This window comes from Cupressus sempervirens, chromosome 5 (assembly GCF_028749045.1).
Source record: "Cupressus sempervirens isolate cs-2001-9-10 chromosome 5, ASM2874904v1, whole genome shotgun sequence".
NCBI lineage: Eukaryota > Viridiplantae > Streptophyta > Pinopsida > Cupressales > Cupressaceae > Cupressus > Cupressus sempervirens.
In genome coordinates, this window is record NC_143122.1 from 114,042,445 (window position 1) to 114,056,145 (window position 13,701).

General features: G+C 32.7%; 2 pseudogenes; one reads left to right on the forward strand and one right to left on the reverse strand.

Moving 5' to 3' along the window:
* Positions 1–6,433: 6,433 nt before the first annotated feature.
* On the reverse strand, positions 6,434–7,865 carry LOC149554781 (glycine dehydrogenase (decarboxylating), mitochondrial pseudogene; annotated as a pseudogene).
* Positions 7,866–9,143: 1,278 nt separating this feature from the next.
* LOC149554782 (putative aldo-keto reductase 3) lies at positions 9,144–12,727 on the forward strand (annotated as a pseudogene).
* The last annotated feature ends 974 nt before the right edge of the window (positions 12,728–13,701 follow it).

Genomic DNA, 13,701 nt, shown 5'->3' on the forward strand with positions numbered 1-13,701 from the left:
GATCGATTTCAATCAATGGTCAGGATTACAGGTGAAGTTTAGTCAGAAAGGGAGATTTCTAAATTAAAGGGAGTTAACAGATTTAATTTGAGTGAAATAACGAGTTAATTGATTCAATTTGAGTAGAAAAAGGAGTTAACTGATGTAACTCATTTTTTATCAATAGTGTTCAAACTTGAAATTTCTCTTTTTGAACTGAAGAGAGATTTTGTTGAGATATTTAATTTAGTAAAATGATATATGCTCTCATAATTACTTTTTCTGTTTAATTAAATAATCTTTAATTAATTAGAGACACTTTTCTTATTTAATTAAATAACTTCATTTAATTAGTAAGGAATGGCTTCTCATTTAATTAAATTACTTTATTTAATTAATTAGAAGTACTCCCTTTAATTAAATTATTTCGTTTAATTATTTCAAAATTCTTTTCAAAAATAGTCAGCTCAAGTCAACCGTGGTTAAATTTGGTCAACTTTTGGTCAAACTTGATCTTTGCGTATGTGAATATGAACAAATGTGTGTATGAATTCTAGCAACAATTTAATGCAAATTCTCATTCAACCTTTCAAAATGAAGAGATGAGGGTCTCTTAAATAGACTTTCTTGGAATTTATCAATGGTTGAGATTGATTTCAATCAACGGTCAGGATTAAAGGTGAAGTTTAGTCATAAATAGAAATTTCTAAATTAAAGGGAGTTAATAGATTTAATTTGTGTAAAATAAAGAGTTAACTGATTCAATTTGAGTAGAAAAGGGAGTTAACTGATTTAACTCATTTTTGATTTATAGTGAACTGGAAATTTCTCTTTTTGAACTAAGGAGAGATTTTGTTGAGATATTTAATTTAATAAAATGAGATATGCTCTCATAATTACTTTTTCTATTTAATTAAATAATCTTTAATTAATTAGAGACACTTTTCTTATTTAATTAAATAACTTCATTTAATTAGTTAGGAATGGCTTCTCATTTAATTTTATAACTTTGTATAAATAATTAGAAGTAAGTACTCTATTTAACTAAATAATTACGTTTAATTATTTCAAATTTCTTTTCAAAACTAGTGAACTCAAGTCAACTGTGGTTAAATCTGGTCAACTTTTGGTCAAACTTGATCTTTGCGTATGTGAATATGAGCAAATGTGAGTATGAATTCTAGCAACAATTTGATGCAAATTCTCATTCAACCTTTCAAAATGAATAGATGAGGGTCTCTTGAATAGACTTTTTTAAAATTCATCAATGGTTGAGATTGATTTCAATCAACTGTCAGGATTAAAGGTGAAGTTAAGTCATAAAGGCAGATTTTCAAATTAAAGGGAATTAACAGATTTAATTTGAGTAAAATAAGGAGTTAACTGATTCAATTTGAGTAGAAAGAGCAGTTAACTAATTTAACTCATTTTTGATCAATAGTGAACTGGAAATTTCCCTTTTTGATCTGAGAAGAGATTTTTTTGAGATATTTAATTTAATAAAATGAGGTATACTCTCATAATTACTTTTTCTATTTAATTAAATAATCTTTAATTAATTAGAGACACTTTTCTTATTTAATTAAATAGCTTCATTTAATTAGTTAGGAATGGCTTCTCATTTAATTAAATAACTTTGTTTAATTAATTAGAAGTAAGTACTCCATTTAATTAAATATTTTCGTTTAATTATTTCAAAATTCTTTTCGAAGCTAGTCAATTCAAGCCAACCGTGGTTAAATCTAGTCAACTTTTGGTCAAACTTGATATTTGCGTATGTGAATATGGGCAAATGTGGTTATGAATTCCAACAACAATTCGATGCAAATTCTCATTCAACCTTTCAAAATGAATAGATGAGAGTTTCTTAAATAGACTTTCCTGAAATTTATCAACGGTTGAGATCGATTTCAATCAACGGTCAAGATTAAAGGTGAAGTTTAGTCATAAAGGGAGATTTCCAAATTAAAGGGAGTTAACAGATTTAATTTGAGTAAAATAAAGAGTTAACTCATTCAATTTGAGTAGAAAAAGGAGTTAACGTATTTAACTCATTTTTTATCAATAGTGAACTGGAAATTTCCCTTTTTGAACTGAAGAGAGATTTTGTTGAGCTATTTAATTTAATAAAATGAGATATGCTCGCATAATTACTTTTTCTATTTAATTAAATAATTTTTAATTAATTAGAGACATTTTTCTTATTTAATTAAATAACTTCATTTAATTAGTTAGGAATGGCTTCTCATTTAATTAAATAACTTTGTTTAATTAATTAGAAGTAAGTACTCCATTTAATTAAATAATTTTGTTTAATTATTTCTAAATTCTTTTCAAAACTAGTCAACTCAAGTCAATCGTGGTTAAATCTGGTCAACGTTTGGTCAAACTTGATCTTTGCGTATGTGAATATGAGCAAATGTGACACTAGTACATTTGAGACCATTTTTTGACCATTATTGGTCGAAAATTCGACCCAATTTTTGACCAAACTTTGACTAACTTTGACCAACCCATTGGTCAGAATTTTTTCGGTCAAAATTTTGACCAACCTTCTGGTTGGTCTCCATAGCCATGGTGCAAGTTCTGCTAAGAATTGGTCGAAATTTCGACCAATGAAGGTAAAAAATTTTGACCAATAAAGGTAGAAATTTCGACCAATGAAGGTCAAAAATTTCAACCAATAAAGGTAGAAATTTTGACCAATGAAGGTCAAAAATTTTGACCAATGAAGGTAGAAATTTCTACCAACAGGTAGGTGTAAAATTTTTTTCAGGCATTCTATAAAACAGTCACATGCCTTGCATATGATATGACATTTTGCATGCATCCTGCATTCTCTCATCCAACTGATGATGGATTACGGAGAGTGATCTGAAACCATGATGCTAAAAAACACACATAATCAAATCCAAAATGAACTTGCATTACAAATGGATTGTGGAAATCTGCTATTGTTAATTTTGCATGCATGTCTACTAGGACAAATATATGTTTAAGTTGTGATTGTCCTGGTAGACATGCATGCAATTTTACCAATATCAGATTTCCACAATCCATTTTTAGTGCAAGTTCATTTTGGATTTGATTGTGTGTTTTTTAGCATCATGGTTTCAGATCACTCTACGTAATCCATCATTAGCTGGATGAGAGAGAGTGCAGGATGCATGCAAAATGTCATATCATACGCAAGGCATGTGAACTATTTTATAGAATGCCTGAAAAACACTAATAGTAACTAATATGAAAAATATATAATTAGTTATATGATTGAGACAAATCATGTACCAGTGAGTTGGTCAAAATTTTGACTCGATAAATTTTGACCAATGGGTTGGTCAAATTTGGTCAAAAATTGGGTCGAAAATTTGATCAATGAAGGTCGAAAAATGAAACCAAATGCATTAGTGCAAGTATGCTTGCCAAGTTGACTCTTTGAGTTTAGTCATCAAGTCACCCCACCAAAGTGCCTCATCAAGGTCAGTCTTTAGGTCCACTCATCGAGCTTGCTCACCAAGTCAGCTCACCATGTCGCGTCTCTACGTGGCCTCGCTAAGTCGGCTCGCCAACTTTCCCCACCAAGTTGCCACTTTAAGCCCACTCACCATGTTAGATCGCCAGGCCGGCTCTCGAAGTCAGCTCGCCAAGCTGACAATTGAAGTATGCTCACCAAGTCTATTTCTGATTCATTGTCTACAGCTTAAAGGAATACATCTACTAAACAAAATACAAATCACTCAACAAATTTGAATGTGGTAGAAGAGTGATCAACAACATAGTGAATTGAGTCTATAGGTTTGTGGCATTGATGACACTTGCTGGTTTGAGAAGAGATTCAAAAGGAGGCCTAGTTCAGGATGCATTTGAATAGCAAGCAAGAGCGAAGACATGATGCATGCATTACTCTAATGAAAAGACTGGCAACGAATAACATGCAAACATATGCTTATTTTATAAACTTCAATGAAATCTATTTTCTCCTAATCAGATCAAAAGACTGCAAGACATCACTTAAGGCATTCACATCATGATCTTAGCCAAATTATAGGAAGTCATTGTAATCAAATTACTTTCTTTCAAAATAATGGGAGGAATCTCCTTTCGCAGCAATTCACCAAAAACAAAAAACTCAAAACATGTAGAAAACAAAAAGTAGAGAATGCCATTTAAAGAACTTTTCCAGTGTGCTAAAGAAAGCCGGTAGGCAATACGGTACAAAACTAGATTAAACATATACCCACCATTTTAATCTCAAACAAGACATCCATTGAATTGTTATCCTATTTTAAAACAAAATCAAGATTCATGAAACTGCCAATTTAAAAGGTTCATAGTGCATTCTATCCATTAAGCAAAGTGCAACTTGAGATAAAATTGTTTGAAAAGTAACCTTCCAAAACACGTGTAAAATAAAACGTACACTTTCTACCAAGTTTGGATCAGGGATGTTCTACTTCTAGATGAAGAGGTTCTGCAAGTCTAAAATAAAACTACAGCTCCAAAATCAATGACAATTTTTCTGTTTATAGTGTTACTACTGCCACAAACATAGGAAAGATACATAAGAATATGCCCACTATTTAGAAACATCAGACAGTAAGACACAAGATCTTGAAGGGAAAAGAAGAGGAGGTTCATAGAATTAAAATTACAATTAACGAATAAAAATCATTTTGGCATATATGTGAAAAAGGAAAACTCGCACAGTCTAAGCCAAGGATAAATTCCATTTTAATTTCAGGCTGGGCATAAAATGCATTCACCAAGCACAAATGATTAAATAATATCTGGAGCAAGTCTTTATCTATTTCTCTAAATTTAATAAAATTTGCTAAAATTTGATAAAATTTGAACCCATCATCCAAAGAAGAGTCTTGCTTATCAACATGATGTACTTGGAGATTACCATTATCTCTACTTGTCTGATAAAAATATCGGGCAAGCTTTAGACCCAATAAGAAATAATCATCCCAGGCCTCAGCAATTCTACCAAAAAGATCTCTATGCGCACACAACAAAGCCAACAAGACAGAAAAGTTCTTTCCAAACACTTTATGGCATAATGTAACAAGGGAAGGAAAGTTTTCCATTATTTCCTCTGGCATTGCAGATACTATGGAGGATGCAAATGCAGTTGCTGCACAAGATTTCCTCTCACAATCTGTATTCTCTACAAGTGACAGCACTTGGGAAAGAGATCATTGAACAGTAGGATTGCCTTTTCCCAAAAAGTGAGTATCTATTGATTCCAAATTGGATCTCACTTGCTCTTTGGATAATATGCCTTGGGAAAAATGAAGCAAACTTTTCAATGGACTCCATTCACAAAGAAAATCTTCTGAACCATGATCGGATTGATATACTTGATTGATTTTTGGAAGAAAAGTAGTCACAATTGTGAAAGATAATGACCTTGAATTAGCTTGTGAGAGGAAATATCCACTTGTCAACATAAGGATCTGACTTCAAACTGAGAATGAACTATATGAGGAACAACAGATCCACACCTGAGCCTACAAAAGAAAGTTCATCACACTGGCCACATAGAATGAAATCATTTTCCGATGGGCAAGCTTTTGACTTTTGGAACTTGAATCGACAACTCGAAGGCACTTTTGCAAGACACAAATCACAAGAGGGCTAAAATGTGGAGGTGAAAGATCTGCATAATTTTTAATGAGTAAGTTATTAATAAAAAATAAAAGAGTAAATGAACAGACGAGAAACTTTATTATACAGGCCCAACTAATAATTTTCACTTTTCAGAATGAAATTGTGGTTAGTGTCAGACATCTATTTTCCATAATTCATTGTGCATCAGCAACTACTCATCAAAGGCTAAGAAAACCATGTAGTGTTTGGAAGTAGGCTATTATTTTCTTCAAGTCAAAGGGATGAAATCATTTGAAAGAAAAAAATATTTTTTTAATAAAAATATAATTAGTGCTATAGTTAAACCCAAGACAGACAAGTCATTCTATGATTCTAGATATTTTCCAATAAAAGAAATGGACAGACATGAAATGGACTGTCCACTCTAATTTGTGGAAGCTCCCCTGACAGTGCATTTGAAATATCTCTAGGCAACTCCAAAATTAAGTTGTGGGATCATATCAATGGTCGTTAGTCAAAATTTTCTCTTGAATAGGGTTGTGAGGATATTTTTTCAGCATTTGGTTCCTAATTTACTCAAGAATTGGGGTCTGATAAAATTGTCTTACAAATTGTTTATTTTACAATGGAGTTGTATCTTCTATTTTATTCCTGACTAATAGAAGTTTATCGGACTTTGAGATGATCAAATCCACTTGATAAATGTTATTCTCTCTTTAAGTTTTGCACTATTTTCTATATTAGGAATAAGTCAATTCTTGAACTATCTACAACTATTGATTGCCTTGTGCTTCTTTTTATTCCTATCAGAGCCTTCATTCAACTCTATCTACCCTGCTTGTCATTCCAAAACATAAGGATTTATAATTTTTTCTCTATACACATTATCTGCCATCAAACTAGTATGTTTAATGTCCATTTTCCCATTCTCAATTTCCGTAATCTCCCTTTTTATTGATATTGGTAGAATCATGGTTGAGCCCCATGGTGCTGTTGATATCATATCAAGTGGTTGTGGATTCCCTTCAGGAGTAGTAATTCCATTTATTGGTACCAGAGGTTGTGATGGTAAAAATGGTGCCAAATGCTTCTTTACTCCTATAGGCCCCATACTAGAGTGTAGAATGTAGAATATCTTCTAAAGATTGAGATGGCATACATCCACTCCAATTCAACTCAAGCTAGTTAGTCCAACCTGCACATTCATGTTTGCACCATCCATGTACACTTGACTATCATTGTCATGAATGATTTAACATATCTTATTTAATACCCTCCTCATACACACCATGCATTGAAGGATAGGTAATCATAAGTGCTACAAGGTTTCCTTATTTTCCTCTACATCCTTTATTTTCTTTAGCAACAGTTCAAACAACAACAATTTTCATTCCACACATTGTAGGACTTGCAAGATTCATTCCATGAGTTGAGACAGTAATGATAGAAGTTTTTATGCCCATCTCCCTTGCTTAATGATAAGCATATAACCGTTACAATATCAAGGAATGGAGCATCCTCAACATTAATAGTGCCTAATTTCTTTAATCCACTAATAAATGCTCCCGCCAAACCATGTACACATTCTACATTTTTTTTCAATCTTGCCAGACCATGATAGATTGCATACATAGAAGATATATTGTAATTAATGCATGTATCATGTAGATATTTCTAGTGGCATTATCTTGCCTGATGTGTTGCTCCCTTGTCTACATTTGCATCCTTAGCACAGGATTCCTATGGGAATCCACATTAACTCCAATAATCCTACCAGGCATCATTCATTTTTATTCTTAAGATGTAACCAAACAATATAAATGAGGGCCCCCCATAGTCCAGGGGGGCACCAAATCTTTGAGAAGACCCAAAGATGATATCCACCCCAAATTCCTTAGGAGGCTTCAGTATTGTTAGTGTAGAAAAATCAGAGGCCATGACAACCTTCACACCATTAGCATGAACATTCTTAACAAAATAAGAGTAATCAATAACTTCCCTCTCTATCCTAGGGTACTGAAAAAGCACCCCACAAACATCCTTGGAACTATAATAAAAGTACTTTAGATCATATTTCATGACATTTAACCCCAACCAACCTACCCTTATCTGGCACACATCAAATGTCTAAGGATGAGAGTTACTAAAAATGATAGAAGTCTTCTTATTATCTTTGGTTATATCATTACATATCACAATAGCCTCAAAACTAGTAGTGGCCTCGTCCAAAAGAAAATCATTTGACACGGGAGCCCAGTAAGATCTAATATCATGTTCTAGTGATTCAAAAAAGATTATAGTATATCATGGAAACCATGTTAGGAGGGGACAAGGGATGACAATGGGGCTGAAACCTACGATAAATTATACTCTATTAAAAGTATTAACTTATTACTATGAAAAGAAACATTTCACTTAACAAAAACTAATATATCAAGTACCTCCATTTGAAGAAAAATTATCACTTGTTGCTCAAACATCATGGATACTTAATTGATGAGTAAGTCTTGAAAATAAAGATGCCTATTTTTTGAATCTCTCACGTTTCCTTTTTGCATTCTGATCTTCTTGGATAAGTTCTTCAATCTTTGCTATACTCTGAGAGTTGTTTGAAGTAGAATTGAAAAATAATATATGAGGAACACAGAAAACAAATATAACTAGTACCATGGCCATGTTAGCCACATGTAATTAACCTTCACCTGACAGAGCTATAAAGTTGAGTCAGCATTTCCTCTTTGGCTTTCTCAACTTGGTAGAGCACCACAACCTGTCAATCATTGAAGGACAAGTTAATACTCATGAGAACCATACAAAAGAATGCCTATTTCTGTAGTGCTTTAATGCAAGGATGTTCTAAGGTTCTTACTTTGGGTACATTTGCAACAAGACTATTTAGAACAGCTCCCACATAACCACATACTTCCTGAGACATCAACCTCAACTCCTCCTTTGGATCAACTGGTCACCTGGCCATTGTATCCTAATTACAAAGAACATGAATAAACTGAACATTAGCTTTGCCTTAGTATTTAATTTGTGTCTTGTTAGATAAATTAAGACGCATCATGATCAATCAACCTTATAGAAGGAAAAAACCATTCCTAGCATTTTCATTAAATAATTAATAGAAAACCAGCACAAATGTTTTTTACCACATTACATAAGTTTGTTTTAAGAATGCAGACTATAAAGCGTAGAGCTACTACAATTTTATTGTAAAGCAACTATGAGAAATAAATTGGCACATTGTTGAAAAGTCATGTGAGCTCCATATGAATGGATATTCCTAATAGTACATGAGTCAGTGTCCCATCTCACATTCAACCTTAGTGACATTCATTACCTAAGTTGAATTCCTTCTAAAAGGTAGCAACTAAGAGATAAAAAGATTTGTATGGTTGATAATTGACAATAGTTCCATAGGGCAGACTACAGGGGAATCTGTTTGTCCTTCTCACATTCAAACTAAGGTTTTGCATATCATCTCCACAGTTGAGTCATTGTCTTTACCTTCAAAATTCCCCTAACCCATGGACTTACTTGGAGTAATGTGCACATTTGTCAGGCTGGAAATCCTACTTCCAATGCAAGAGGACTTCTCTGAAGGTAAGTTCAGCATTTTGGACATGGGCATTAGAGTTGAGATACTATGTTCCTAGCTTGACTTTTGACTGTATGAAATGATTCTTGAGACAATTTGGCTCAGAATCAGAGAGAAAATTGGGACTTGAATTAGAGTTGATAGTCTTGTTTCTAGCACGAGCATCCTTGAACCTGAGGAGGAGCATCTTGGCAGTCTCTTTGCCCCTCAAAAGGCAGGCTGCTTCATCCTTTGCAAGTGAACAGTATCACCACAATTTTTTTTTAAGTGTCTCTAATAGCTACAAAAATAACCAGGCAAATATTAAATCAAACTTATCCATCAAAGTCAATCATAAATGAATTCTTACTATAGTAAATTTTTTTCACACAGAATTCAACCAAATATCTTAGTAATGATAACTTAAAATAAATTGAAATGTATATAGAAATTTATAATATTATTCAATACTAACTGTCAGAGAAAGAATTTGGATCTTAGGATTCTTATTGGCAATGCGTTTCTTAATTGCTTTGATTACTTCCTTTGCTTGTCTATTCCAACACAATCATATTGACCAATATAGACCCTTCATTACTATCACCATATCCAAATGTCCATTTATAAGAAAGAATTTAGAAGACAGAGTTTTTAACCTGCTTTATAAAAACCATACCAACATCTCTTATGCGAACTCTATTCATATAACAAAGATGGGATTACATTCTCTGAACATGGACTACCATTAATGCATAATACGGAGCAACTACCAATCAAATAATGTCAAATTGGATTTACAAAAGAGGATAATAGTGTATCAATATTTGCAAAGCATAATCAAGAAATCTGAACCTAAGGTGGATTAAAGCAATTTAGCATGATTCTATGCCTTGTAACTAAGAGATGAAGGTATTTCCAAATATTTTGTATGACTTCTCATGTTAGACAAAATATTATATAGACACATCTTATAAATATAGCCAAGATAGAATATATGACAAAAGGAGTAAGATTTCTTTGTGCCATTCAAGGTTCTTGGATAGGCAGCATGAATAAAATGAAATGCTTTCATTTCCTTAAAAATTCTTTAAATTCATGTTTGATTTTGACTACCATACATGTTGATTTGAGCATGCCTGGCTCCCAGTTACTGCTATGGTATAGTTTAAGATTACTGTTGTAACTGATAAGTGGTGATGTAGATGAGCAAATTTGGATAACAGTTTCTATATGTTAGGTGTCGAGAAGCTTCACTTTACAATTTAAAAAATGGTTCTACCATACATGTTGTTTTATTTTGTGTCATCTTGGAAAACATTGGATCATTCATGTAAAAAAACCTAACAAGCACTCTTGTGTGTTTATACTTAAGTTCTAATGTTTCTTTTCCAGCCTGCACTAGAAGACTCTTCTGAAAAGTAATTCAACATTATAACATAATTATGAGTTGCGGAAGCATCAACTGTACCAAATCCTTACATAGCTGAAAACTATATAACCCATCACTGAAAAGTGATCAATATTACTCAAAAGATGCATTTGTTAAAACCATAGATTGATCAAAAGATGCACATCTTATTTCTAGCTCGTACTATTTCCATTTCTTAATCTATTAATTCTCTGAGCTTGATTGTTCTAACACCGTGCATAATGTTTTTATTGTTCCTTCCTAAATAGGCTCTGAAAGGTATCAGAGAGAAGGTGCATATTGTAACTAAGTTTGGATTGACTTGGAGTAATGGAGAATTTTGTGTGAAGGGAGATCCTGCATATGTTAGGGTTGCCTGTGAAGCAAGCCTCAAGAGGCTTGATATAGACTACATTGATCTTTATTACCAGCACAAGGTGGATATTACTGTACCCATAGAAGCTACTATAAGTCTTCGGATTCCAAACCCTTAACCTTGCACCAAAATACTATTTTGTCATGGCGTTGTAAGTTTTAAGATTCAAAATCTGTACTACTGTGATAGGTTTTTTATTTTAATCTTATTTATAAAATTTTGGGCAATGGTTTTTCTCCAAAAACTACATAGTTGAATCTTGAATTTGATTTGATGTGAGAAATATATTTTACATATCAATTCTTGAGATTGATAAGTATGAAATATTTTCTACAGCAAGTCAAATTGTGATTTTACTACAAGGATTCAACTGTGTGGTTTTCTAGTGAAACGCATTGACACAAGTTATTTTAATAGTGGTTCACAAGAACTCATTTTTCATAAGAATGAATGGAACACATAGTACTCATTACATTTATATGATGCTCATAAGGTGAAGCATTAAGCCTTTCCAGAAGGTCACTAAGTGCAATACTACTCCAACTTATTGTCATGAGAGATGAGTTCTTATGAAGCTAATGTAACATGAGTCAATGAATTTTTCTCAGAAACAACAAAATCAAAATTTCATACCTCTAATTTCACTAGAAAATATGTGTCTAATAATCAAGGTTGTATGGCTTTGGAGGGCAAGATTGTATCCCTCTGGCTTTTTACCGATGGCTAGCAAAACATAAGAAATCTGATAACAAGCAAATTAGTTTTCCTTTTATATAGATGGGTGAACTGAAGAAGTTGGTAGAAGAGGGAAATATAAAATATGTGGGTCTGTTTGAAGCCTCTGCTTCAACAATCTGTAGGGCCCATGCAGTGCATCCAATCACTGTTGTGCAGCTTGAATGGTCTCTCTGGAGTAGGGATTCTGAGGCCCAAATTATTCCCACCTCTAGGTAAACGTTGTGACGATATAATACCTCAACAGTCAGTGATTCAATGTTTACTTTATAGATTGCAGAGAATTGAGAATAAATATTTGTGAATTGGGCTCACAGTATATACCAAAAGTTGAAGTTTTTAATAAGATTTTTTTTTGAACTTTGTTCCATTTGAACTTAGATAAGGAATACAAGCTTACTTATATTTATTTTATTTCATTTTATTCCATTCATAGGGAGTTGGGGATTAGGATTGTTCCATACAGTCCTTTAGGCATGGGTTTCTTCAGCATAGGAGGAAAACTTCTTCAAAGTGTGACAGATAATGACTTCATAAGGTAAAGGATAGGATTTTTTTTTCCATTTAATAATTGTACCATTTTAAAGATGATCTGATGTTGAGTTCAAACATTGAGACTGAACAGCAAAGTAAAATCTAAACAAAAATCTATATGACAAGACTGACAATAAAGGTGAAAATTAATTTGATTTGATTTTTTCATTGTTGATTGTTTCATATCATAATAATTGATCTGTTAAACAGGGGAATCTGAGGTTTTAAGGTGAGAATCTTGAGCAGAACCAAGATCTATTACTAAAGCTAAGTAAGATTAGTTTAAGAAAAGGGTGCAGCCCAAGCCAGGTTGCTCTTGCATGGGTTCAAGACCAAGGAAATGATGTTGTGCCCATTCCTGGAACCACCAAGATGAAGAACCTGGATGATAATATCTTCTCTCTCAGGAAAATTGACAACAGATGACATGAATGAAATCAAAGCCATCTTTCCTATAGATGCTATAGCTGGAGACCGACACAGAGCTGTTGATTTGTAATTGACCTGAATAAATTCAAAAATGCCCCCATACAACACTCTCCATTGAACTAAAGCACGTAAATGTTTGTGTTCCAGAGCAAAACATTTGCAATTGAGCTAGATGAATAAAGGGCTCTGAAGAGTTAGCAGCGTTTTTAAAAAAAGAATATAAATAAATGGATTTTTTAGCCTTGTACTATATTAGTTATAAATGCTTATTATTGAAAATGTAGTATTTTTAAAGTCTATTAATAGAGCATTTTCAGAGCCTATTAATAGAGAGCTTTTGGTAAATGACTCTATAAAGTGTTTTATAAACCTGGTGGAAATATATTTCATTAATAGTAATGATACTGGCATTTTAACATTTATGCATGACAATATTTATGGACTAGTGATAAACCCAAACCCTTCCACATGGATCTTAAGTAGGAGTTAGTAATAAAGATCCAATAAATGAGTCATAATGTCTCCAAGGTTATCTTAAAGACTTCGATATTCAACCATTGTTACTCCACATAACTTGTGGGCTTGGACATCAGGATAACAATATGCCATTTATTATTAGTGCATGCCAAGGATACATTAGAGGTTTTCACCCCATATGTCAAAAAATTCACATTTCAAAGTAGATAATCTAGAATGTCCATCTGGTGCCAATTACATGTTTTATTATCAAGACAAAGCACAAGAACTCGTAGCTACAAATAAATCCAAATTTCCTTGAATTTCCTTGAAACAATATGAAACACACTCAGAGAAGTGGTATAACATTGAATAAGACCCATATTACATTATAAAAACCATATAAAAATCTCAAAGTCTTTCTAATACAAATTTCAAACTCGTTTATGATCATATTAATTTAAACAGAAATAAGTATATAATGGTAAGAAGTTGCATGCAAAAATTATTTATAATATTGCATTCAAATTCATTGATATGCACAGAAGTAGTGCCATGTAGAGTGCAGGAAGGGTCTACGTTGTATGG